The following is a 24,722-nucleotide window of genomic DNA, read 5'->3' on the forward strand; positions in this document are numbered from 1 at the left end:
AGTGTGGAAAAACCACTTTTCGCACTTGTGTTAGTGTTGAAAAACCACTTTTCGCACTTGTGTTAGTGTTGAAAAACCACTTTTCGCACTTGTTTTGGTGCAGGAAACCACTTTTGCACTTGTATTAGTGTGGAAAAAACACTTTTTGCACTTGTGATAGTGTTGAAAAACCACTTTTCGCACTTGTGTTAGTGTTGAAAAACCACTTTTCGCACTTGTGTTGGTGCAGGAAACCACTTTTGCACTTGTATTAGTGTGGAAAAACCACTTTTCGCACCTGTGTTAGTGTTGAAAAACCACTTTTCGCTCTTGTGTTAGTGTTGAAAAACCACTTTTCGCACTTGTGTTGGTGCAGGAAACCACTTTTGCACTTGTATTAGTGTGGAAAGAACACTTTTTGCACTTGTGATAGTGTTGAAAAACCACTTTTCGCAATTGTGTTAGTGTTGAAAAACCACTTTTCGCACTTGTGTTGGTGCAGGAAACCACTTTTGCACTTGTATTAGTGTGGAAAAAACACTTTTTGCACTTGTGATAGTGTTGAAAAACCACTTTTCGCACTTGTGTTAGTGTTGAAAAACCACTTTTCGCACTTGTGTTGGTGCAGGAAACCACTTTTGCACTTCTATTAGTGTGGAAAAACCACTTTTCGTACTTATGTTAGTGTTGAAAAACCACTTTTCGCACTTGTGTTAGTGTTGAAAAACCACTTTTCACACTTGTGTTGGTGCAGGAAACCACTTTTGCACTTGTATATGTGTGGAAAAAACACTTTTTGCACTTGTGATAGTGTTGAAAAACCACTTTTCGCACTTGTGTTAGTGTTGAAAAACCACTTTTCGCACTTGTGTTAGTGTTGAAAAACCACTTTTCGCACTTGTGTTGGTGCAGGAAACCACTTTTACACTTGTATTAGTGTGGAAAAACCACTTTTCGCACTTGTGTTGGTGCAGAAAACCACTTTTCGCACTTGTATTAGTGTTGAAAAACCGCTTTTCGCACTTGTGTTAGTGTTGAAAAACCACTTTTCGCACTTGTGTTGGTGCAGGAAACCACTTTTACACTTGTATTAGTGTGTAAAAAACACTTTTTGCACTTGTGATAGTGTTGAAAAACCACTTTTCGCACTTGTGTTAGTGTTGAAAAACCACTTTTCGCACTTGTGTTAGTGTTGAAAAACCACTTTTCGCACTTGTCTTAGTGTTGAAAAACCACTTTTCACACTTGTGTTGGTGCAGGAAACCACTTTTGCACTTGTATTAGTGTGGAAAAAACTCTTTTTACACTTGTGATTTTTGTTGAAAAACCACTTTTCGCACTTGTGTTAGTGTTGAAAAACCACTTTTCGCAATTGTGTTGGTGCAGGAAACCACTTTTGCACTTGCATTAGTGTGGAAAAACCACTTTTCGCACATGTGTTAGTGTTGAAAAACCACTTTTCGCACTTGGGTTAGTGTTGAAAAACCACTTTTCGCAGTTGTGTTGGTGCAGGATACCACTTTTGCACTTGTATTAGTGTGGAAAAAACACTTTTTGCACTTGTGATAGTGTTGAAAAACCACTTTTCAAACTTGTGTTAGTGTTGAAAAACCACTTTTCGCACTTGTGTTGGTGCAGGAAACCACTTTTGCACTTGTATTAGTGTGGAAAAACCACTTTTCGCACTTGTGTTAGTGTTGAAAAACCACTTTTCGCACTTGTGTTAGTGTTGAAAAACCACTTTTCGCACTTGTGTTGGTGCAGGAAACCACTTTTGCACTTGTATTAGTGTGGTAAAAACACTTTTTGCACTTGTGATAGTGTTGAAAAACCACTTTTCGCACTTGTGTTAGTGTTGAAAAACCACTTTTCGCACTTTTGTTGGTGCAGGAAACCACTTTTGCACTTGTATTAGTGTGGAAAAACCACTTTTCGCACTTGTGTTAGTGTTGAAAAACCACTTTTCGCACTTGTGTTAGTGTTGAAAAAACACTTTTCGCACTTGTGTTAGTGTTGAAAAACCACTTTTCGCACTTGTGTTGGTGCAGGAAACCACTTTTGCACTTGTATTAGTGTGGAAAAAACACTTTTCGCACTTGTGTTAGTGTTGAAAAACCACTTTTCGCACATGTGTTAGTGTTGAAAAACCACTTTTCGCACTTGTGTTGGTGCAGGAAACCACTTTTGCACTTGTATTAGTGTGGAAAAACCACTTTTCGCACTTGTGTTAGTGTTGAAAAACCACTTTTCGCACTTGTGTTAGTGTTGAAAAACCACTTTTCGCACTTGTGTTAGTGTTGAAAAACCACTTTTCGCACTTGTGTTAGTGTTGAAAAACCACTTTTCGCACTTGTGTTAGTGTTGAAAAAACACTTTTCGCACTTGTGTTGGTGCAGGAAACCACTTTTGCACTTGTATTAGTGTGGAAAAAACATTTTTCGCACTTGTGTTAGTGTTGAAAAACCACTTTTCGCACATGTGTTAGTGTTGAAAAACCACTTTTCGCACTTGTGTTGGTGCAGGAAACCACTTTTGCACTTGTATTAGTGTGGAAATACACTTTTCGCACTTGTGTTAGTGTTGAAAAACCACTTTTCGCAATTGTGTTCGTGTTGAAAAACCACTTTTCGCACTTGTGTTGGTGCAGGAAACCACTTTTGCACTTGTATTAGTGTGGAAAAAACACTTTTTGCACTTGTGATAGTGTTGAAAAACCACTTTTCGCACTTGTGTTAGTGTTGAAAAACCACTTTTCGCACTTGTGTTGGTGCAGGAAACCACTTTTGCACTTGTATTAGTGTGGAAAAACCACTTTTCGCACTTGTGTTAGTGTTGAAAAACCACTTTTCGCACTTGTGTTAGTGTTGAAAAACCACTTTTCGCACTTGTTTTGGTGCAGGAAACCACTTTTGCACTTGTATTAGTGTGGAAAAAACACTTTTTGCACTTGTGATAGTGTTGAAAAACCACTTTTCGCACTTGTGTTAGTGTTGAAAAACCACTTTTCGCACTTGTGTTGGTGCAGGAAACCACTTTTCGCACTTGTGTTAGTGTTGAAAAACCGCTTTTCGCACTTGTGTTAGTGTTGAAAAACCACTTTTCGCACTTGTGTTGGTGCAGGAAACCACTTTTGCACTTGTATTAGTGTGGAAAAACCACTTTTCGCACCTGTGTTAGTGTTGAAAAACCACTTTTCGCACTTGTGTTGGTGCAGGAAACCACTTTTGCACTTGTATTAGTGTGGAAAAAACACTTTTCGCACTTGTGTTAGTGTTGAAAAACCACTTTTCGCACATGTGTTAGTGTTGAAAAACCACTTTTCGCACTTGTGTTGGTGCAGGAAACCACTTTTGCACTTGTATTAGTGTGGAAAAACCACTTTTCGCACTTGTGTTAGTGTTGAAAAACCACTTTTCGCACTTGTGTTAGTGTTGAAAAACCACTTTTCGCACTTGTGTTAGTGTTGAAAAACCACTTTTCGCACTTGTGTTAGTGTTGAAAAAACACTTTTTGCACTTGTGGTGGTGCAGGAAACCACTTTTGCACTTGTATTAGTGTGGAAAAAACATTTTTCGCACTTGTGTTAGTGTTGAAAAACCACTTTTCGCACATGTGTTAGTGTTGAAAAACCAATTTTCGCACTTGTGTTGGTGCAGGAAACCACTTTTGCACTTGTATTAGTGTGGAAAAACACTTTTCGCACTTGTGTTAGTGTTGAAAAACCACTTTTCGCACTTGTGTTCGTGTTGAAAAACCACTTTTCGCACTTGTGTTGGTGCAGGAAACCACTTTTGCACTTGTGATAGTGTTGAAAAACCACTTTTCGCACTTGTGTTAGTGTTGAAAAACCACTTTTCGCACTTGTGTTAGTGTTGAAAAACCACTTTTCGCACTTGTCTTAGTGTTGAAAAACCACTTTTCACACTTGTGTTGGTGCAGGAAACCACTTTTGCACTTGCATTAGTGTGGAAAAACCACTTTTCGCACATGTGTTAGTGTTGAAAAAACACTTTTCGCACTTGGGTTAGTGTTGAAAAACCACTTTTCGCAGTTGTGTTGGTGCAGGATACCACTTTTGCACTTGTATTAGTGTGGAAAAAACACTTTTTGCACTTGTGATAGTGTTGAAAAACCACTTTTCAAACTTGTGTTAGTGTTGAAAAACCACTTTTCGCACTTGTGTTGGTGCAGGAAACCACTTTTGCACTTGTATTAGTGTGGAAAAACCACTTTTCGCACTTGTGTTAGTGTGAAAAACCACTTTTCGCACTTGTGTTAGTGTTGAAAAACCACTTTTCGCACTTGTGTTGGTGCAGGAAACCACTTTTGCACTTGTATTAGTGTGGTAAAAACACTTTTTGCACTTGTGATAGTGTTGAAAAACCACTTTTCGCACTTGTGTTAGTGTTGAAAACCACTTTTCGCACTTGTGTTGGTGCAGGAAACCACTTTTGCACTTGTATTAGTGTGGAAAAACCACTTTTCGCACTTGTGTTAGTGTTGAAAAACCACTTTTAGCACTTGTGTTAGTGTTGAAAAAACACTTTTCGCACTTGTGTTAGTGTTGAAAAACCACTTTTCGCACTTGTGTTGGTGCAGGAAACCACTTTTGCACTTGTATTAGTGTGGAAAAAACACTTTTCGCACTTGTGTTAGTGTTGAAAAACCACTTTTCGCACATGTGTTAGTGTTGAAAAACCACTTTTCGCACTTGTGTTGGTGCAGGAAACCACTTTTGCACTTGTATTAGTGTGGAAAAACCACTTTTCGCACTTGTGTTAGTGTTGAAAAACCACTTTTCGCACTTGTGTTAGTGTTGAAAAACCACTTTTCGCACTTGTGTTAGTGTTGAAAAACCACTTTTCGCACTTGTGTTAGTGTTGAAAAAACACTTTTCGCACTTGTGTTGGTGCAGGAAACCACTTTTGCACTTGTATTAGTGTGGAAAAAACATTTTTCGCACTTGTGTTAGTGTTGAAAAACCACTTTTCGCACATGTGTTAGTGTTGAAAAACCACTTTTCGCACTTGTGTTGGTGCAGGAAACCACTTTTCACTTGTATTAGTGTGGAAAAACCACTTTTCGCACATGTGTTAGTGTTGAAAAAACACTTTTCGCACTTGGGTTAGTGTTGAAAAACCACTTTTCGCAGTTGTGTTGGTGCAGGATACCACTTTTGCACTTGTATTAGTGTGGAAAAAACACTTTTTGCACTTGTGATAGTGTTGAAAAACCACTTTTCAAACTTGTGTTAGTGTTGAAAAACCACTTTTCGCACTTGTGTTGGTGCAGGAAACCACTTTTGCACTTGTATTAGTGTGGAAAAACCACTTTTCGCACTTGTGTTAGTGTGAAAAACCACTTTTCGCACTTGTGTTAGTGTTGAAAAACCACTTTTCGCACTTGTGTTGGTGCAGGAAACCACTTTTGCACTTGTATTAGTGTGGTAAAAACACTTTTTGCACTTGTGATAGTGTTGAAAAACCACTTTTCGCACTTGTGTTAGTGTTGAAAACCACTTTTCGCACTTGTGTTGGTGCAGGAAACCACTTTTGCACTTGTATTAGTGTGGAAAAACCACTTTTCGCACTTGTGTTAGTGTTGAAAAACCACTTTTAGCACTTGTGTTAGTGTTGAAAAAACACTTTTCGCACTTGTGTTAGTGTTGAAAAACCACTTTTCGCACTTGTGTTGGTGCAGGAAACCACTTTTGCACTTGTATTAGTGTGGAAAAAACACTTTTCGCACTTGTGTTAGTGTTGAAAAACCACTTTTCGCACATGTGTTAGTGTTGAAAAACCACTTTTCGCACTTGTGTTGGTGCAGGAAACCACTTTTGCACTTGTATTAGTGTGGAAAAACCACTTTTCGCACTTGTGTTAGTGTTGAAAAACCACTTTTCGCACTTGTGTTAGTGTTGAAAAACCACTTTTCGCACTTGTGTTAGTGTTGAAAAACCACTTTTCGCACTTGTGTTAGTGTTGAAAAAACACTTTTCGCACTTGTGTTGGTGCAGGAAACCACTTTTGCACTTGTATTAGTGTGGAAAAAACATTTTTCGCACTTGTGTTAGTGTTGAAAAACCACTTTTCGCACATGTGTTAGTGTTGAAAAACCACTTTTCGCACTTGTGTTGGTGCAGGAAACCACTTTTCACTTGTATTAGTGTGGAAAAACACTTTTCGCACTTGTGTTAGTGTTGAAAAACCACTTTTCGCACTTGTGTTCGTGTTGAAAAACCACTTTTCGCACTTGTGTTGGTGCAGGAAACCACTTTTGCACTTGTATTAGTGTGGAAAAAACACTTTTTGCACTTGTGATAGTGTTGAAAAACCACTTTTCGCACTTGTGTTAGTGTTGAAAAACCACTTTTCGCACTTGTGTTGGTGCAGGAAACCACTTTTGCACTTGTATTAGTGTGGAAAAACCACTTTTCGCACTTGTGTTAGTGTTGAAAAACCACTTTTCGCACTTGTGTTAGTGTTGAAAAACCACTTTTCGCACTTGTTTTGGTGCAGGAAACCACTTTTGCACTTGTATTAGTGTGGAAAAAACACTTTTTGCACTTGTGATAGTGTTGAAAAACCACTTTTCACACTTGTGTTAGTGTTGAAAAACCACTTTTCGCACTTGTGTTGGTGCAGGAAACCACTTTTGCACTTGTATTAGTGTGGAAAAACCACTTTTCGCACCTGTGTTAGTGTTGAAAAACCACTTTTCGCTCTTGTGTTAGTGTTGAAAAACCACTTTTCGCACTTGTGTTGGTGCAGGAAACCACTTTTGCACTTGTATTAGTGTGGAAAGAACACTTTTTGCACTTGTGATAGTGTTGAAAAACCACTTTTCGCAATTGTGTTAGTGTTGAAAAACCACTTTTCGCACTTGTGTTGGTGCAGGAAACCACTTTTGCACTTGTATTTGTGTGGAAAAAACACTTTTTGCACTTGTGATAGTGTTGATAAACCACTTTTCGCACTTGTGTTAGTGTTGAAAAAACACTTTTCGCACTTGTGTTGGTGCAGGAAACCACTTTTGCACTTGTATTAGTGTGGAAAAAACACTTTTTGCACTTGTGATAGTGTTGAAAAACCACTTTTCGCACTTGTGTTAGTGTTGAAAAACCACTTTTCGCACTTGTGTTGGTGCAGGAAACCACTTTTGCACTTCTATTAGTGTGGAAAAACCACTTTTCGTACTTATGTTAGTGTTGAAAAACCACTTTTCGCACTTGTGTTAGTGTTGAAAAACCACTTTTCACACTTGTGTTGGTGCAGGAAACCACTTTTGCACTTGTATATGTGTGGAAAAAACACTTTTTGCACTTGTGATAGTGTTGAAAAACCACTTTTCGCACTTGTGTTAGTGTTGAAAAACCACTTTTCGCACTTGTGTTAGTGTTGAAAAACCACTTTTCGCACTTGTGTTGGTGCAGGAAACCACTTTTACACTTGTATTAGTGTGGAAAAATCACTTTTCGCACTTGTGTTGGTGCAGAAAACCACTTTTCGCACTTGTATTAGTGTTGAAAAACCGCTTTTCGCACTTGTGTTAGTGTTGAAAAACCACTTTTCGCACTTGTGTTGGTGCAGGAAACCACTTTTACACTTGTATTAGTGTGTAAAAAACACTTTTTGCACTTGTGATAGTGTTGAAAAACCACTTTTCGCACTTGTGTTAGTGTTGAAAAACCACTTTTCGCACTTGTGTTAGTGTTGAAAAACCACTTTTCGCACTTGTCTTAGTGTTGAAAAACCACTTTTCACACTTGTGTTGGTGCAGGAAACCACTTTTGCACTTGTATTAGTGTGGAAAAAACTCTTTTTACACTTGTGATTTTTGTTGAAAAACCACTTTTCGCACTTGTGTTAGTGTTGAAAAACCACTTTTCGCAATTGTGTTGGTGCAGGAAACCACTTTTGCACTTGCATTAGTGTGGAAAAACCACTTTTCGCACATGTGTTAGTGTTGAAAAACCACTTTTCGCACTTGGGTTAGTGTTGAAAAACCACTTTTCGCAGTTGTGTTGGTGCAGGATACCACTTTTGCACTTGTATTAGTGTGGAAAAAACACTTTTTGCACTTGTGATAGTGTTGAAAAACCACTTTTCAAACTTGTGTTAGTGTTGAAAAACCACTTTTCGCACTTGTGTTGGTGCAGGAAACCACTTTTGCACTTGTATTAGTGTGGAAAAACCACTTTTCGCACTTGTGTTAGTGTTGAAAAACCACTTTTCGCACTTGTGTTAGTGTTGAAAAACCACTTTTCGCACTTGTGTTGGTGCAGGAAACCACTTTTGCACTTGTATTAGTGTGGTAAAAACACTTTTTGCACTTGTGATAGTGTTGAAAAACCACTTTTCGCACTTTTGTTGGTGCAGGAAACCACTTTTGCACTTGTATTAGTGTGGAAAAAACACTTTTTGCACTTGTGATAGTGTTGAAAAACCACTTTTCGCACTTGTGTTAGTGTTGAAAAACCACTTTTCGCACTTGTGTTGGTGCAGGAAACCACTTTTGCACTTCTATTAGTGTGGAAAAACCACTTTTCGTACTTATGTTAGTGTTGAAAAACCACTTTTCGCACTTGTGTTAGTGTTGAAAAACCACTTTTCACACTTGTGTTGGTGCAGGAAACCACTTTTGCACTTGTATATGTGTGGAAAAAACACTTTTTGCACTTGTGATAGTGTTGAAAAACCACTTTTCGCACTTGTGTTAGTGTTGAAAAACCACTTTTTGCACTTGTGTTAGTGTTGAAAAACCACTTTTCGCACTTGTGTTGGTGCAGGAAACCACTTTTACACTTGTATTAGTGTGGAAAAACCACTTTTCGCACTTGTGTTGGTGCAGAAAACCACTTTTCGCACTTGTATTAGTGTTGAAAAACCGCTTTTCGCACTTGTGTTAGTGTTGAAAAACCACTTTTCGCACTTGTGTTGGTGCAGGAAACCACTTTTACACTTGTATTAGTGTGTAAAAAACACTTTTTGCACTTGTGATAGTGTTGAAAAACCACTTTTCGCACTTGTGTTAGTGTTGAAAAACCACTTTTCGCACTTGTGTTAGTGTTGAAAAACCACTTTTCGCACTTGTCTTAGTGTTGAAAAACCACTTTTCACACTTGTGTTGGTGCAGGAAACCACTTTTGCACTTGTATTAGTGTGGAAAAAACTCTTTTTACACTTGTGATTTTTGTTGAAAAAACACTTTTCGCACTTGTGTTAGTGTTGAAAAACCACTTTTCGCAATTGTGTTGGTGCAGGAAACCACTTTTGCACTTGCATTAGTGTGGAAAAACCACTTTTCGCACATGTGTTAGTGTTGAAAAACCACTTTTCGCACTTGGGTTAGTGTTGAAAAACCACTTTTCGCAGTTGTGTTGGTGCAGGATACCACTTTTGCACTTGTATTAGTGTGGAAAAAACACTTTTTGCACTTGTGATAGTGTTGAAAAACCACTTTTCAAACTTGTGTTAGTGTTGAAAAACCACTTTTTGCACTTGTGTTGGTGCAGGAAACCACTTTTGCACTTGTATTAGTGTGGAAAAACCACTTTTCGCACTTGTGTTAGTGTTGAAAAACCACTTTTCGCACTTGTGTTAGTGTTGAAAAACCACTTTTCGCAATTGTGTTGGTGCAGGAAACCACTTTTGCACTTGTATTAGTGTGGTAAAAACACTTTTTGCACTTGTGATAGTGTTGAAAAACCACTTTTCGCACTTTTGTTGGTGCAGGAAACCACTTTTGCACTTGTATTAGTGTGGAAAAACCACTTTTCGCACTTGTGTTAGTGTTGAAAAACCACTTTTCGCACTTGTGTTAGTGTTGAAAAAACACTTTTCGCACTTGTGTTAGTGTTGAAAAACCACTTTTCGCACTTGTGTTGGTGCAGGAAACCACTTTTGCACTTGTATTAGTGTGGAAAAAACACTTCGCACTTGTGTTAGTGTTGAAAAACCACTTTTCGCACATGTGTTAGTGTTGAAAAACCACTTTTCGCACTTGTGTTGGTGCAGGAAACCACTTTTGCACTTGTATTAGTGTGGAAAAACCACTTTTCGCACTTGTGTTAGTGTTGAAAAACCACTTTTCGCACTTGTGTTAGTGTTGAAAAACCACTTTTCGCACTTGTGTTAGTGTTGAAAAACCACTTTTCGCACTTGTGTTAGTGTTGAAAAACCACTTTTCGCACTTGTGTTAGTGTTGAAAAAACACTTTTCGCACTTGTGTTGGTGCAGGAAACCACCTTTGCACTTGTATTAGTGTGGAAAAAACATTTTTCGCACTTGTGTTAGTGTTGAAAAACCACTTTTCGCACATGTGTTAGTGTTGAAAAACCACTTTTCGCACTTGTGTTGGTGCAGGAAACCACTTTTGCACTTGTATTAGTGTGGAAATACACTTTTCGCACTTGTGTTAGTGTTGAAAAACCACTTTTCGCAATTGTGTTCGTGTTGAAAAACCACTTTTCGCACTTGTGTTGGTGCAGGAAACCACTTTTGCACTTGTATTAGTGTGGAAAAAACACTTTTTGCACTTGTGATAGTGTTGAAAAACCACTTTTCGCACTTGTGTTAGTGTTGAAAAACCACTTTTCGCACTTGTGTTGGTGCAGGAAACCACTTTTGCACTTGTATTAGTGTGGAAAAACCACTTTTCGCACTTGTGTTAGTGTTGAAAAACCACTTTTCGCACTTGTGTTAGTGTTGAAAAACCACTTTTCGCACTTGTTTTGGTGCAGGAAACCACTTTTGCACTTGTATTAGTGTGGAAAAAACACTTTTTGCACTTGTGATAGTGTTGAAAAACCACTTTTCGCACTTGTGTTAGTGTTGAAAAACCACTTTTCGCACTTGTGTTGGTGCAGGAAACCACTTTTCGCACTTGTGTTAGTGTTGAAAAACCGCTTTTCGCACTTGTGTTAGTGTTGAAAAACCACTTTTCGCACTTGTGTTGGTGCAGGAAACCACTTTTGCACTTGTATTAGTGTGGCAAAACCACTTTTCGCACTTGTGTTAGTGTGAAAAACCACTTTTCGCACTTGTGTTAGTGTTGAAAAACCACTTTTCGCACTTGTGTTGGTGCAGGAAACCACTTTTGCACTTGTATTAGTGTGGTAAAAACACTTTTTGCACTTGTGATAGTGTTGAAAAACCACTTTTCGCACTTGTGTTAGTGTTGAAAACCACTTTTCGCACTTGTGTTGGTGCAGGAAACCACTTTTGCACTTGTATTAGTGTGGAAAAACCACTTTTCGCACTTGTGTTAGTGTTGAAAAACCACTTTTCGCACTTGTGTTAGTGTTGAAAAAACACTTTTCGCACTTGTGTTAGTGTTGAAAAACCACTTTTCGCACTTGTGTTGGTGCAGGAAACCACTTTTGCACTTGTATTAGTGTGGAAAAAACACTTTTCGCACTTGTGTTAGTGTTGAAAAACCACTTTTCGCACATGTGTTAGTGTTGAAAAACCACTTTTCGCACTTGTGTTGGTGCAGGAAACCACTTTTGCACTTGTATTAGTGTGGAAAAACCACTTTTCGCACTTGTGTTAGTGTTGAAAAACCACTTTTCGCACTTGTGTTAGTGTTGAAAAACCACTTTTCGCACTTGTGTTAGTGTTGAAAAACCACTTTTCGCACTTGTGTTAGTGTTGAAAAAACACTTTTCGCACTTGTGTTGGTGCAGGAAACCACTTTTGCACTTGTATTAGTGTGGAAAAAACATTTTTCGCACTTGTGTTAGTGTTGAAAAACCACTTTTCGCACATGTGTTAGTGTTGAAAAACCACTTTTCGCACTTGTGTTGGTGCAGGAAACCACTTTTCACTTGTATTAGTGTGGAAAAACACTTTTCGCACTTGTGTTAGTGTTGAAAAACCACTTTTCGCACTTGTGTTCGTGTTGAAAAACCACTTTTCGCACTTGTGTTGGTGCAGGAAACCACTTTTGCACTTGTATTAGTGTGGAAAAAACACTTTTTGCACTTGTGATAGTGTTGAAAAACCACTTTTCGCACTTGTGTTAGTGTTGAAAAACCACTTTTCGCACTTGTGTTGGTGCAGGAAACCACTTTTGCACTTCTATTAGTGTGGAAAAACCACTTTTCGTACTTATGTTAGTGTTGAAAAACCACTTTTCGCACTTGTGTTAGTGTTGAAAAACCACTTTTCACACTTGTGTTGGTGCAGGAAACCACTTTTGCACTTGTATTAGTGTGGAAAAAACACTTTTTGCACTTGTGATAGTGTTGAAAAACCACTTTTCGCACTTGTGTTAGTGTTGAAAAACCACTTTTCGCACTTGTGTTAGTGTTGAAAAACCACTTTTCGCACTTGTGTTGGTGCAGGAAACCACTTTTACACTTGTATTAGTGTGGAAAAACCACTTTTCGCACTTGTGTTAGTGCAGAAAACCACTTTTCGCACTTATATTAGTATTGAAAAACCGCTTTTCGCACTTGTGTTAGTGTTGAAAAACCACTTTTCGCACTTGTGTTGGTGCAGGAAACCACTTTTACACTTGTATTAGTGTGTAAAAAACACTTTTTGCACTTGTGATAGTGTTGAAAAACCACTTTTCGCACTTGTGTTAGTGTTGAAAAACCACTTTTCGCACTTGTGTTAGTGTTGAAAAACCACTTTTCGCACTTGTCTTAGTGTTGAAAAACCACTTTTCACACTTGTGTTGGTGCAGGAAACCACTTTTGCACTTGTATTAGTGTGGAAAAAACTCTTTTTACACTTGTGATTTTTGTTGAAAAACCACTTTTCGCACTTGTGTTAGTGTTGAAAAACCACTTTTCGCAATTGTGTTGGTGCAGGAAACCACTTTTGCACTTGCATTAGTGTGGAAAAACCACTTTTCGCACATGTGTTAGTGTTGAAAAACCACTTTTCGCACTTGGGTTAGTGTTGAAAAACCACTTTTCGCAGTTGTGTTGGTGCAGGATACCACTTTTGCACTTGTATTAGTGTGGAAAAAACACTTTTTGCACTTGTGATAGTGTTGAAAAACCACTTTTCAAACTTGTGTTAGTGTTGAAAAACCACTTTTCGCACTTGTGTTGGTGCAGGAAACCACTTTTGCACTTGTATTAGTGTGGAAAAACCACTTTTCGCACTTGTGTTAGTGTTGAAAAACCACTTTTCGCACTTGTGTTAGTGTTGAAAAACCACTTTTCGCACTTGTGTTGGTGCAGGAAACCACTTTTGCACTTGTATTAGTGTGGTAAAAACACTTTTTGCACTTGTGATAGTGTTGAAAAACCACTTTTCGCACTTGTGTTAGTGTTGAAAAACCACTTTTCGCACTTGTGTTGGTGCAGGAAACCACTTTTGCACTTGTATTAGTGTGGAAAAACCACTTTTCGCACTTGTGTTAGTGTTGAAAAACCACTTTTCGCACTTGTGTTAGTGTTGAAAAAACACTTTTCGCACTTGTGTTAGTGTTGAAAAACCACTTTTCGCACTTGTGTTGGTGCAGGAAACCACTTTTGCACTTGTATTAGTGTGGAAAAAACACTTTTCGCACTTGTGTTAGTGTTGAAAAACCACTTTTCGCACATGTGTTAGTGTTGAAAAACCACTTTTCGCACTTGTGTTGGTGCAGGAAACCACTTTTGCACTTGTATTAGTGTGGAAAAACCACTTTTCGCACTTGTGTTAGTGTTGAAAAACCACTTTTCGCACTTGTGTTAGTGTTGAAAAACCACTTTTCGCACTTGTGTTAGTGTTGAAAAACCACTTTTCGCACTTGTGTTAGTGTTGAAAAAACACTTTTCGCACTTGTGTTAGTGTTGAAAAAACACTTTTCGCACTTGTGTTGGTGCAGGAAACCACTTTTGCACTTGTATTAGTGTGGAAAAAACATTTTTCGCACTTGTGTTAGTGTTGAAAAACCACTTTTCGCACATGTGTTAGTGTTGAAAAACCACTTTTCGCACTTGTGTTGGTGCAGGAAACCACTTTTGCACTTGTATTAGTGTGGAAAAACACTTTTCGCACTTGTGTTAGTGTTGAAAAACCACTTTTCGCAATTGTGTTCGTGTTGAAAAACCACTTTTCGCACTTGTGTTGGTGCAGGAAACCACTTTTGCACTTGTATTAGTGTGGAAAACCACTTTTCGCACTTGTGTTAGTGTTGAAAAACCACTTTTCGCACTTGTGTTAGTGTTGAAAAACCACTTTTCGCACTTGTTTTGGTGCAGGAAACCACTTTTGCACTTGTATTAGTGTGGAAAAAACACTTTTTGCACTTGTGATAGTGTTGAAAAACCACTTTTCGCACTTGTGTTGGTGCAGGAAACCACTTTTGCACTTGTATTAGTGTGGAAAAAACATTTTTCGCACTTGTGTTAGTGTTGAAAAACCACTTTTCGCACATGTGTTAGTGTTGAAAAACCACTTTTCGCACTTGTGTTGGTGCAGGAAACCACTTTTGCACTTGTATTAGTGTGGAAAAACACTTTTCGCACTTGTGTTAGTGTTGAAAAACCACTTTTCGCAATTGTGTTCGTGTTGAAAAACCACTTTTCGCACTTGTGTTGGTGCAGGAAACCACTTTTGCACTTGTATTAGTGTGGAAAACCACTTTTCGCACTTGTGTTAGTGTTGAAAAACCACTTTTCGCACTTGTGTTAGTGTTGAAAAACCACTTTTCGCACTTGTTTTGGTGCAGGAAACCACTTTTGCACTTGTATTAGTGTGGAAAAAACACTTTTTGCACTTGTGATAGTGTTGAAAAACCACTTTTCGCACTTGTGTTAGTGTTGAAAAACCACTTTTCGCACTTGTGTTGGTGCAGGAAACCACTTTTTCACTTGTATTAGTGTGGAAAAACCACTTTTCGCACCTGTGTTATTGTTGAAAAACCACTTTTCGCTCTTGTGTTAGTGTTGAAAAACCACTTTTCGCACTTGTGTTGGTGCAGGAAACCACTTTTGCACTTGTATTAGTGTGGAAAAAACACTTTTTGCACTTGTGATAGTGTTGAAAAACCACTTTTCGCAATTGTGTTAGTGTTGAAAAACCACTTTTCGCACTTGTGTTGGTGCAGGAAACCACTTTTGCACTTGTATTAGTGTGGAAAAAACACTTTTTGCACTTGTGATAGTGTTGAAAAACCACTTTTCGCACTTGTGTTAGTGTTGAAAAAACACTTTTCGCACTTGTGTTGGTGCAGGAAACCACTTTTGCACTTGTATTAGTGTGGAAAAACCACTTTTCGCACTTGTGTTAGTGTTGAAAAACCACTTTTACGCACTTGTTTTGGTGCAGGAAACCACTTTTGCACTTGTATTAGTGTGGAAAAAACACTTTTTACCTTCGCAAAAGCGGAAGGTTATGTTTTGATCGCTGTGTATTTATTTGTATGTCTGTGTGTGTGTGTGTATGTTATTCGCATAACTCCAAAAGTATTCAACCGATTCGCATGAAATTTGGTGGGATGATAGGTTATTATCCGGGAACCATTTGATTAGATTTTGGAATCGATCGGGTCAAAGGTCAAGGTCAAGGTCATGAAAAGGTCAAAATCGTCTTTTTACCATAGCGCGGTCAATTTGTGTCCAATTTGTATGAAACTAATGCCAAAATGCTTTGCTACACAGATCTTGTAGTCTTTTATTTTGGCAACAAAAGTAGCTGCGGCGAAGGTATGCGCTCTACCGAGTGCCCGTTCTAGTTGCACTTGTGATAGTGTTGAAAAACCACTTTTCGCACTTGTGTTAGTGTTGAAAAACCACTTTTCGCACTTGTGTTGGTGCAGGAAACCACTTTTGCACTTGTATTAGTGTGGAAAAACCACTTTTGGCACCTGTGTTAGTGTTGAAAAACCACTTTTCGCTCTTGTGTTAGTGTTGAAAAACCACTTTTTGCACTTGTGTTGGTGCAGGAAACCACTTTTGCACTTGTATTAGTGTGGAAAAAACACTTTTCGCACTTGTGTTAGTGTTGAAAAACCACTTTTCGCACTTGTGTTGGTGCAGGAAACCACTTTTACACTTGTATTAGTGTTGAAAAACCACTTTTCGCACTTGTGTTGGTGCAGGAAACCACTTTTCGCACTTGTGTTAGTGTTGAAAAACCACTTTTCGCACTTGTGTTGGTTCAGGAAACCACTTTTGCACTTGTATTAGTGTGGAAAAACCACTTTTCGCACTTGTGTTAGTGTTGAAAAACCACTTTTCGCACTTGTGTTAGTGTTGAAAAACCACTTTTACGCACTTGTTTTGGTGCAGGAAACCACTTTTACACTTGTATTAGTGTGGAAAAAACACTTTTTGCACTTGTGATAGTGTTGAAAAACCACTTTTCGCACTTGTGTTAGTGTTGAAAAACCACTTTTTGCACTTGTGTTAGTGTTGAAAAACCACTTTTCGCACTTGTGTTGGTGCAGGAAACCACTTTTCACTTGTATTAGTGTGGAAAAACACTTTTCGCACTTGTGTTAGTGTTGAAAAACCACTTTTCGCACTTGTGTTCGTGTTGAAAAACCACTTTTCGCACTTGTGTTGGTGCAGGAAACCACTTTTGCACTTGTATTAGTGTGGAAAAAACACTTTTTGCACTTGTGATAGTGTTGAAAAACCACTTTTCGCACTTGTGTTAGTGTTGAAAAACCACTTTTCGCACTTGTGTTGGTGCAGGAAACCACTTTTGCACTTGTATTAGTGTGGAAAAACCACTTTTCGCACTTGTGTTAGTGTTGAAAAACCACTTTTCGCACTTGTGTTAGTGTTGAAAAACCAATTTTCGCACTTGTTTTGGTGCAGGAAACCACTTTTGCACTTGTATTAGTGTGGAAAAAACACTTTTTGCACTTGTGATAGTGTTGAAAAACCACTTTTCGCACTTGTGTTAGTGTTGAAAAACCACTTTTTGCACTTGCGTTGGTGCAGGAAACCACTTTTGCACTTGTATTAGTGTGGAAAAACCACTTTTCGCACCTGTGTTAGTGTTGAAAAACCACTTTTCGCTCTTGTGTTAGTGTTGAAAAACCACTTTTCGCACTTGTGTTGGTGCAGGAAACCACTTTTGCACTTGTATTAGTGTGGAAAGAACACTTTTTGCACTTGTGATAGTGTTGAAAAACCACTTTTCGCAATTGTGTTAGTGTTGAAAAACCACTTTTCGCACTTGTGTTGGTGCAGGAAACCACTTTTGCACTTGTATTAGTGTGGAAAAAACACTTTTTGCACTTGTGATAGTGTTGATAAACCACTTTTCGCACTTGTGTTAGTGTTGAAAAAACACTTTTCGCACTTGTGTTGGTGCAGGAAACCACTTTTGCACTTGTATTAGTGTGGAAAAAACACTTTTTGCACTTGTGATAGTGTTGAAAAACCACTTTTCGCACTTGTGTTAGTGTTGAAAAACCACTTTTCGCACTTGTGTTGGTGCAGGAAACCACTTTTGCACTTCTATTAGTGTGGAAAAACCACTTTTCGTACTTATGTTAGTGTTGAAAAACCACTTTTCGCACTTGTGTTAGTGTTGAAAAACCACTTTTCACACTTGTGTTGGTGCAGGAAACCACTTTTGCACTTGTATTAGTGTGGAAAAAACACTTTTTGCACTTGTGATAGTGTTAAAAAACCACTTTTCGCACTTGTGTTAGTGTTGAAAAACCACTTTTCGCACTTGTGTTAGTGTTGAAAAACCACTTTTCGCACTTGTGTTGGTGCAGGAAACTACTTTTACACTTGTATTAGTGTGGAAAAACCACTTTTCGCACTTGTGTTGGTGCAGAAAACCACTTTTCGCACTTGTATTAGTGTTGAAAAACCGCTTTTCGCACTTGTGTTAGTGTTGAAAAACCACTTTTCGCACTTGTGTTGGTGCAGGAAACCACTTTTACACTTGTATTAGTGTGTAAAAAACACTTTTTGCACTTGTGATAGTGTTGAAAAACCACTTTTCGCACTTGTGTTAGTGTTGAAAAACCACTTTTCGCACTTGTGTTAGTGTTGAAAAACCACTTTTCGCACTTGTCTTAGTGTTGAAAAACCACTTTTCGCACTTGTCTTAGTGTTGAAAAACCACTTTTCACACTTGTGTTGGTGCAGGAAACCACTTTTGCACTTGTATTAGTGTGGAAAAAACTCTTTTTACACTTGTGATTTTTGTTGAAAAACCACTTTTCGCACTTGTGTTAGTGTTGAAAAACCACTTTTCGCACTTGTGTTGGTGCAGGAAACCACTTTTGCACTTCTATTAGTGTGGAAAAACCACTTTTCGTACTTATGTTAGTGTTGAAAAACCACTTTTCGCACTTGTGTTAGTGTTGAAAAACCACTTTTCACACTTGTGTTGGTGCAGGAAACCACTTTTGCACTTGTATATGTGTGGAAAAAACACTTTTTGCACTTGTGATAGTGTTGAAAAACCACTTTTCGCACTTGTGTTAGTGTTGAAAAACCACTTTTCGCACTTGTGTTAGTGTTGAAAAACCACTTTTCGCACTTGTGTTGGTGCAGGAAACCACTTTTACACTTGTATTAGTGTGGAAAAATCACTTTTCGCACTTGTGTTGGTGCAGAAAACCACTTTTCGCACTTGTATTAGTGTTGAAAAACCGCTTTTCGCACTTGTGTTAGTGTTGAAAAACCACTTTTCGCACTTGTGTTGGTGCAGGAAACCACTTTTACACTTGTATTAGTGTGTAAAAAACACTTTTTGCACTTGTGATAGTGTTGAAAAACCACTTTTCGCACTTGTGTTAGTGTTGAAAAACCACTTTTCGCACTTGTGTTAGTGTTGAAAAACCACTTTTCGCACTTGTCTTAGTGTTGAAAAACCACTTTTCACACTTGTGTTGGTGCAGGAAACCACTTTTGCACTTGTATTAGTGTGGAAAAAACTCTTTTTACACTTGTGATTTTTGTTGAAAAACCACTTTTCGCACTTGTGTTAGTGTTGAAAAACCACTTTTCGCAATTGTGTTGGTGCAGGAAACCACTTTTGCACTTGCATTAGTGTGGAAAAACCACTTTTCGCACATGTGTTAGTGTTGAAAAACCACTTTTCGCACTTGGGTTAGTGTTGAAAAACCACTTTTCGCAGTTGTGTTGGTGCAGGATACCACTTTTGCACTTGTATTAGTGTGGAAAAAACACTTTTTGCACTTGTGATAGTGTTGAAAAACCACTTTTCAAACTTGTGTTAGTGTTGAAAAACCACTTTTCGCACTTGTGTTGGTGCAGGAAACCACTTTTGCACTTGTATTAGTGTGGAAAAACCACTTTTCGCACTTGTGTTAGTGTTGAAAAACCACTTTTCGCACTTGTGTTAGTGTTGAAAAACCACTTTTCGCACTTGTGTTGGTGCAGGAAACCACTTTTGCACTTGTATTAGTGTGGTAAAAACACTTTTTGCACTTGTGATAGTGTTGAAAAACCACTTTTCGCACTTTTGTTGGTGCAGGAAACCACTTTTGCACTTGTATTAGTGTGGAAAAAACACTTTTTGCACTTGTGATAGTGTTGAAAAACCACTTTTCGCACTTGTGTTAGTGTTGAAAAACCACTTTTCGCACTTGTGTTGGTGCAGGAAACCACTTTTGCACTTCTATTAGTGTGGAAAAACCACTTTTCGTACTTATGTTAGTGTTGAAAAACCACTTTTCGCACTTGTGTTAGTGTTGAAAAACCACTTTTCACACTTGTGTTGGTGCAGGAAACCACTTTTGCACTTGTATATGTGTGGAAAAAACACTTTTTGCACTTGTGATAGTGTTGAAAAACCACTTTTCGCACTTGTGTTAGTGTTGAAAAACCACTTTTTGCACTTGTGTTAGTGTTGAAAAACCACTTTTCGCACTTGTGTTGGTGCAGGAAACCACTTTTACACTTGTATTAGTGTGGAAAAACCACTTTTCGCACTTGTGTTGGTGCAGAAAACCACTTTTCGCACTTGTATTAGTGTTGAAAAACCGCTTTTCGCACTTGTGTTAGTGTTGAAAAACCACTTTTCGCACTTGTGTTGGTGCAGGAAACCACTTTTACACTTGTATTAGTGTGTAAAAAACACTTTTTGCACTTGTGATAGTGTTGAAAAACCACTTTTCGCACTTGTGTTAGTGTTGAAAAACCACTTTTCGCACTTGTGTTAGTGTTGAAAAACCACTTTTCGCACTTGTCTTAGTGTTGAAAAACCACTTTTCACACTTGTGTTGGTGCAGGAAACCACTTTTGCACTTGTATTAGTGTGGAAAAAACTCTTTTTACACTTGTGATTTTTGTTGAAAAACCACTTTTCGCACTTGTGTTAGTGTTGAAAAACCACTTTTCGCAATTGTGTTGGTGCAGGAAACCACTTTTGCACTTGCATTAGTGTGGAAAAACCACTTTTCGCACATGTGTTAGTGTTGAAAAACCACTTTTCGCACTTGGGTTAGTGTTGAAAAACCACTTTTCGCAGTTGTGTTGGTGCAGGATACCACTTTTGCACTTGTATTAGTGTGGAAAAAACACTTTTTGCACTTGTGATAGTGTTGAAAAACCACTTTTCAAACTTGTGTTAGTGTTGAAAAACCACTTTTTGCACTTGTGTTGGTGCAGGAAACCACTTTTGCACTTGTATTAGTGTGGAAAAACCACTTTTCGCACTTGTGTTAGTGTTGAAAAACCACTTTTCGCACTTGTGTTAGTGTTGAAAAACCACTTTTCGCAATTGTGTTGGTGCAGGAAACCACTTTTGCACTTGTATTAGTGTGGTAAAAACACTTTTTGCACTTGTGATAGTGTTGAAAAACCACTTTTCGCACTTTTGTTGGTGCAGGAAACCACTTTTGCACTTGTATTAGTGTGGAAAAACCACTTTTCGCACTTGTGTTAGTGTTGAAAAACCACTTTTCGCACTTGTGTTAGTGTTGAAAAAACACTTTTCGCACTTGTGTTAGTGTTGAAAAACCACTTTTCGCACTTGTGTTGGTGCAGGAAACCACTTTTGCACTTGTATTAGTGTGGAAAAAACACTTCGCACTTGTGTTAGTGTTGAAAAACCACTTTTCGCACATGTGTTAGTGTTGAAAAACCACTTTTCGCACTTGTGTTGGTGCAGGAAACCACTTTTGCACTTGTATTAGTGTGGAAAAACCACTTTTCGCACTTGTGTTAGTGTTGAAAAACCACTTTTCGCACTTGTGTTAGTGTTGAAAAACCACTTTTCGCACTTGTGTTAGTGTTGAAAAACCACTTTTCGCACTTGTGTTAGTGTTGAAAAACCACTTTTCGCACTTGTGTTAGTGTTGAAAAAACACTTTTCGCACTTGTGTTGGTGCAGGAAACCACCTTTGCACTTGTATTAGTGTGGAAAAAACATTTTTCGCACTTGTGTTAGTGTTGAAAAACCACTTTTCGCACATGTGTTAGTGTTGAAAAACCACTTTTCGCACTTGTGTTGGTGCAGGAAACCACTTTTGCACTTGTATTAGTGTGGAAATACACTTTTCGCACTTGTGTTAGTGTTGAAAAACCACTTTTCGCAATTGTGTTCGTGTTGAAAAACCACTTTTCGCACTTGTGTTGGTGCAGGAAACCACTTTTGCACTTGTATTAGTGTGGAAAAAACACTTTTTGCACTTGTGATAGTGTTGAAAAACCACTTTTCGCACTTGTGTTAGTGTTGAAAAACCACTTTTCGCACTTGTGTTGGTGCAGGAAACCACTTTTGCACTTGTATTAGTGTGGAAAAACCACTTTTCGCACTTGTGTTAGTGTTGAAAAACCACTTTTCGCACTTGTGTTAGTGTTGAAAAACCACTTTTCGCACTTGTTTTGGTGCAGGAAACCACTTTTGCACTTGTATTAGTGTGGAAAAAACACTTTTTGCACTTGTGATAGTGTTGAAAAACCACTTTTCGCACTTGTGTTAGTGTTGAAAAACCACTTTTCGCACTTGTGTTGGTGCAGGAAACCACTTTTCGCACTTGTGTTAGTGTTGAAAAACCGCTTTTCGCACTTGTGTTAGTGTTGAAAAACCACTTTTCGCACTTGTGTTGGTGCAGGAAACCACTTTTGCACTTGTATTAGTGTGGCAAAACCACTTTTCGCACTTGTGTTAGTGTGAAAAACCACTTTTCGCACTTGTGTTAGTGTTGAAAAACCACTTTTCGCACTTGTGTTGGTGCAGGAAACCACTTTTGCACTTGTATTAGTGTGGTAAAAACACTTTTTGCACTTGTGATAGTGTTGAAAAACCACTTTTCGCACTTGTGTTAGTGTTGAAAACCACTTTTCGCACTTGTGTTGGTGCAGGAAACCACTTTTGCACTTGTATTAGTGTGGAAAAACCACTTTTCGCACTTGTGTTAGTGTTGAAAAACCACTTTTCGCACTTGTGTTAGTGTTGAAAAAACACTTTTCGCACTTGTGTTAGTGTTGAAAAACCACTTTTCGCACTTGTGTTGGTGCAGGAAACCACTTTTGCACTTGTATTAGTGTGGAAAAAACACTTTTCGCACTTGTGTTAGTGTTGAAAAACCACTTTTCGCCATGTGTTAGTGTTGAAAAACCACTTTTCGCACTTGTGTTGGTGCAGGAAACCACTTTTGCACTTGTATTAGTGTGGAAAAACCACTTTTCGCACTTGTGTTAGTGTTGAAAAACCACTTTTCGCACTTGTGTTAGTGTTTGAAAAACCACTTTTCGCACTTGTGTTAGTGTTGAAAAACCACTTTTCGCACTTGTGTTAGTGTTGAAAAAACACTTTTCGCACTTGTGTTGGTGCAGGAAACCACTTTTGCACTTGTATTAGTGTGGAAAAAAACATTTTTCGCACTTGTGTTAGTGTTGAAAAACCACTTTTCGCACATGTGTTAGTGTTGAAAAACCACTTTTCGCACTTGTGTTGGTGCAGAAACCACTTTTCACTTGTATTAGTGTGGAAAAACACTTTTCGCACTTGTGTTAGTGTTGAAAAACACTTTTCGCACTTGTGTTCGTGTTGAAAAACCACTTTTCGCACTTGTGTTGGTGCAGGAAACCACTTTTTGCACTTGTATTAGTGTGGAAAAAACACTTTTTGCACTTGTGATAGTGTTGAAAAACCACTTTTCGCACTTGTGTTAGTGTTGAAAAACCACTTTTCGCACTTGTGTTGGTGCAGGAAACCACTTTTGCACTTCTATTAGTGTGGAAAAACCACTTTTCGTACTTATGTTAGTGTTGAAAAACCACTTTTCGCACTTGTGTTAGTGTTGAAAAACCACTTTTCACACTTGTGTTGGTGCAGGAAACCACTTTTGCACTTGTATTAGTGTGGAAAAAACACTTTTTGCACTTGTGATAGTGTTGAAAAACCACTTTTCGCACTTGTGTTCAGTGTTGAAAAACCACTTTTCGCACTTGTGTTAGTGTTGAAAAACCACTTTTCGCACTTGTGTTGGTGCAGGAAACCACTTTTACACTTGTATTAGTGTGGAAAAACCACTTTTCGCACTTGTGTTAGTGCAGAAAACCACTTTTCGCACTTATATTAGTATTGAAAAACCGCTTTTCGCACTTGTGTTAGTGTTGAAAAACCACTTTTCGCACTTGTGTTGGTGCAGGAAACCACTTTTACACTTGTATTAGTGTGTAAAAAACACTTTTTGCACTTGTGATAGTGTTGAAAAACCACTTTCGCACTTGTGTTAGTGTTGAAAAACCACTTTTCGCACTTGTGTTAGTGTTGAAAAACCACTTTTCGCACTTGTCTTAGTGTTGAAAAACCACTTTTCACACTTGTGTTGGTGCAGGAAACCACTTTTGCACTTGTATTAGTGTGGAAAAAACTCTTTTTACACTTGTGATTTTTGTTGAAAAACCACTTTTCGCACTTGTGTTAGTGTTGAAAAACACTTTTCGCAATTGTGTTGGTGCAGGAAACCACTTTTGCACTTGCATTAGTGTGGAAAAACCACTTTTCGCACATGTGTTAGTGTTGAAAAACCACTTTTCGCACTTGGGTTAGTGTTGAAAAACACTTTTCGCAGTTGTGTTGGTGCAGGATACCACTTTTGCACTTGTATTAGTGTGGAAAAAACACTTTTTGCACTTGTGATAGTGTTGAAAACCACTTTTCAAACTTGTGTTAGTGTTGAAAAACCACTTTTCGCACTTGTGTTGGTGCAGGAAACACTTTTGCACTTGTATTAGTGTGGAAAAACCACTTTTCGCACTTGTGTTAGTGTTGAAAAACACTTTTCGCACTTGTGTTAGTGTTGAAAAACCACTTTTCGCACTCTTGTGTTGGTGCAGGAAACCACTTTTGCACTTGTATTAGTGTGGTAAAAACACTTTTTGCACTTGTGATAGTGTTGAAAAACCACTTTTCGCACTTGTGTTAGTGTTGAAAAACCACTTTTCGCACTTGTGTTGGTGCAGGAAACCACTTTTGCACTTGTATTAGTGTGGAAAAACACTTTTCGCACTTGTGTTAGTGTTGAAAAACCACTTTTCGCACTTGTGTTAGTGTTGAAAAAACACTTTTCGCACTTGTGTTAGTGTTGAAAAACCACTTTTCGCACTTGTGTTGGTGCAGGAAACCACTTTTTGCACTTGTATTAGTGTGGAAAAACACTTTTCGCACTTGTGTTAGTGTTGAAAAACCACTTTTCGCACATGTGTTAGTGTTGAAAAACCACTTTTCGCACTTGTGTTGGTGCAGGAACCACTTTTGCACTTGTATTAGTGTGGAAAAACCACTTTTCGCACTTGTGTTAGTGTTGAAAAACCCACTTTTCGCACTTGTGTTAGTGTTGAA

At 38.3% G+C, this 24,722-nt stretch overlaps 1 protein-coding gene across 1 annotated transcript in view; it reads left to right on the forward strand.

Moving 5' to 3' along the window:
- Window positions 1-24,722, forward strand: part of LOC144888525 (uncharacterized) — a 416,118-nt gene that overhangs the window by 369,909 nt on the left and 21,487 nt on the right. The window lies entirely within an intron of this gene.

This window comes from Myxine glutinosa, chromosome 12 (genome assembly GCF_964187855.1).
Source record: "Myxine glutinosa chromosome 12, kmMyxGlut1.1, whole genome shotgun sequence".
Classification (NCBI taxonomy): domain Eukaryota; kingdom Metazoa; phylum Chordata; class Myxini; order Myxiniformes; family Myxinidae; genus Myxine; species Myxine glutinosa.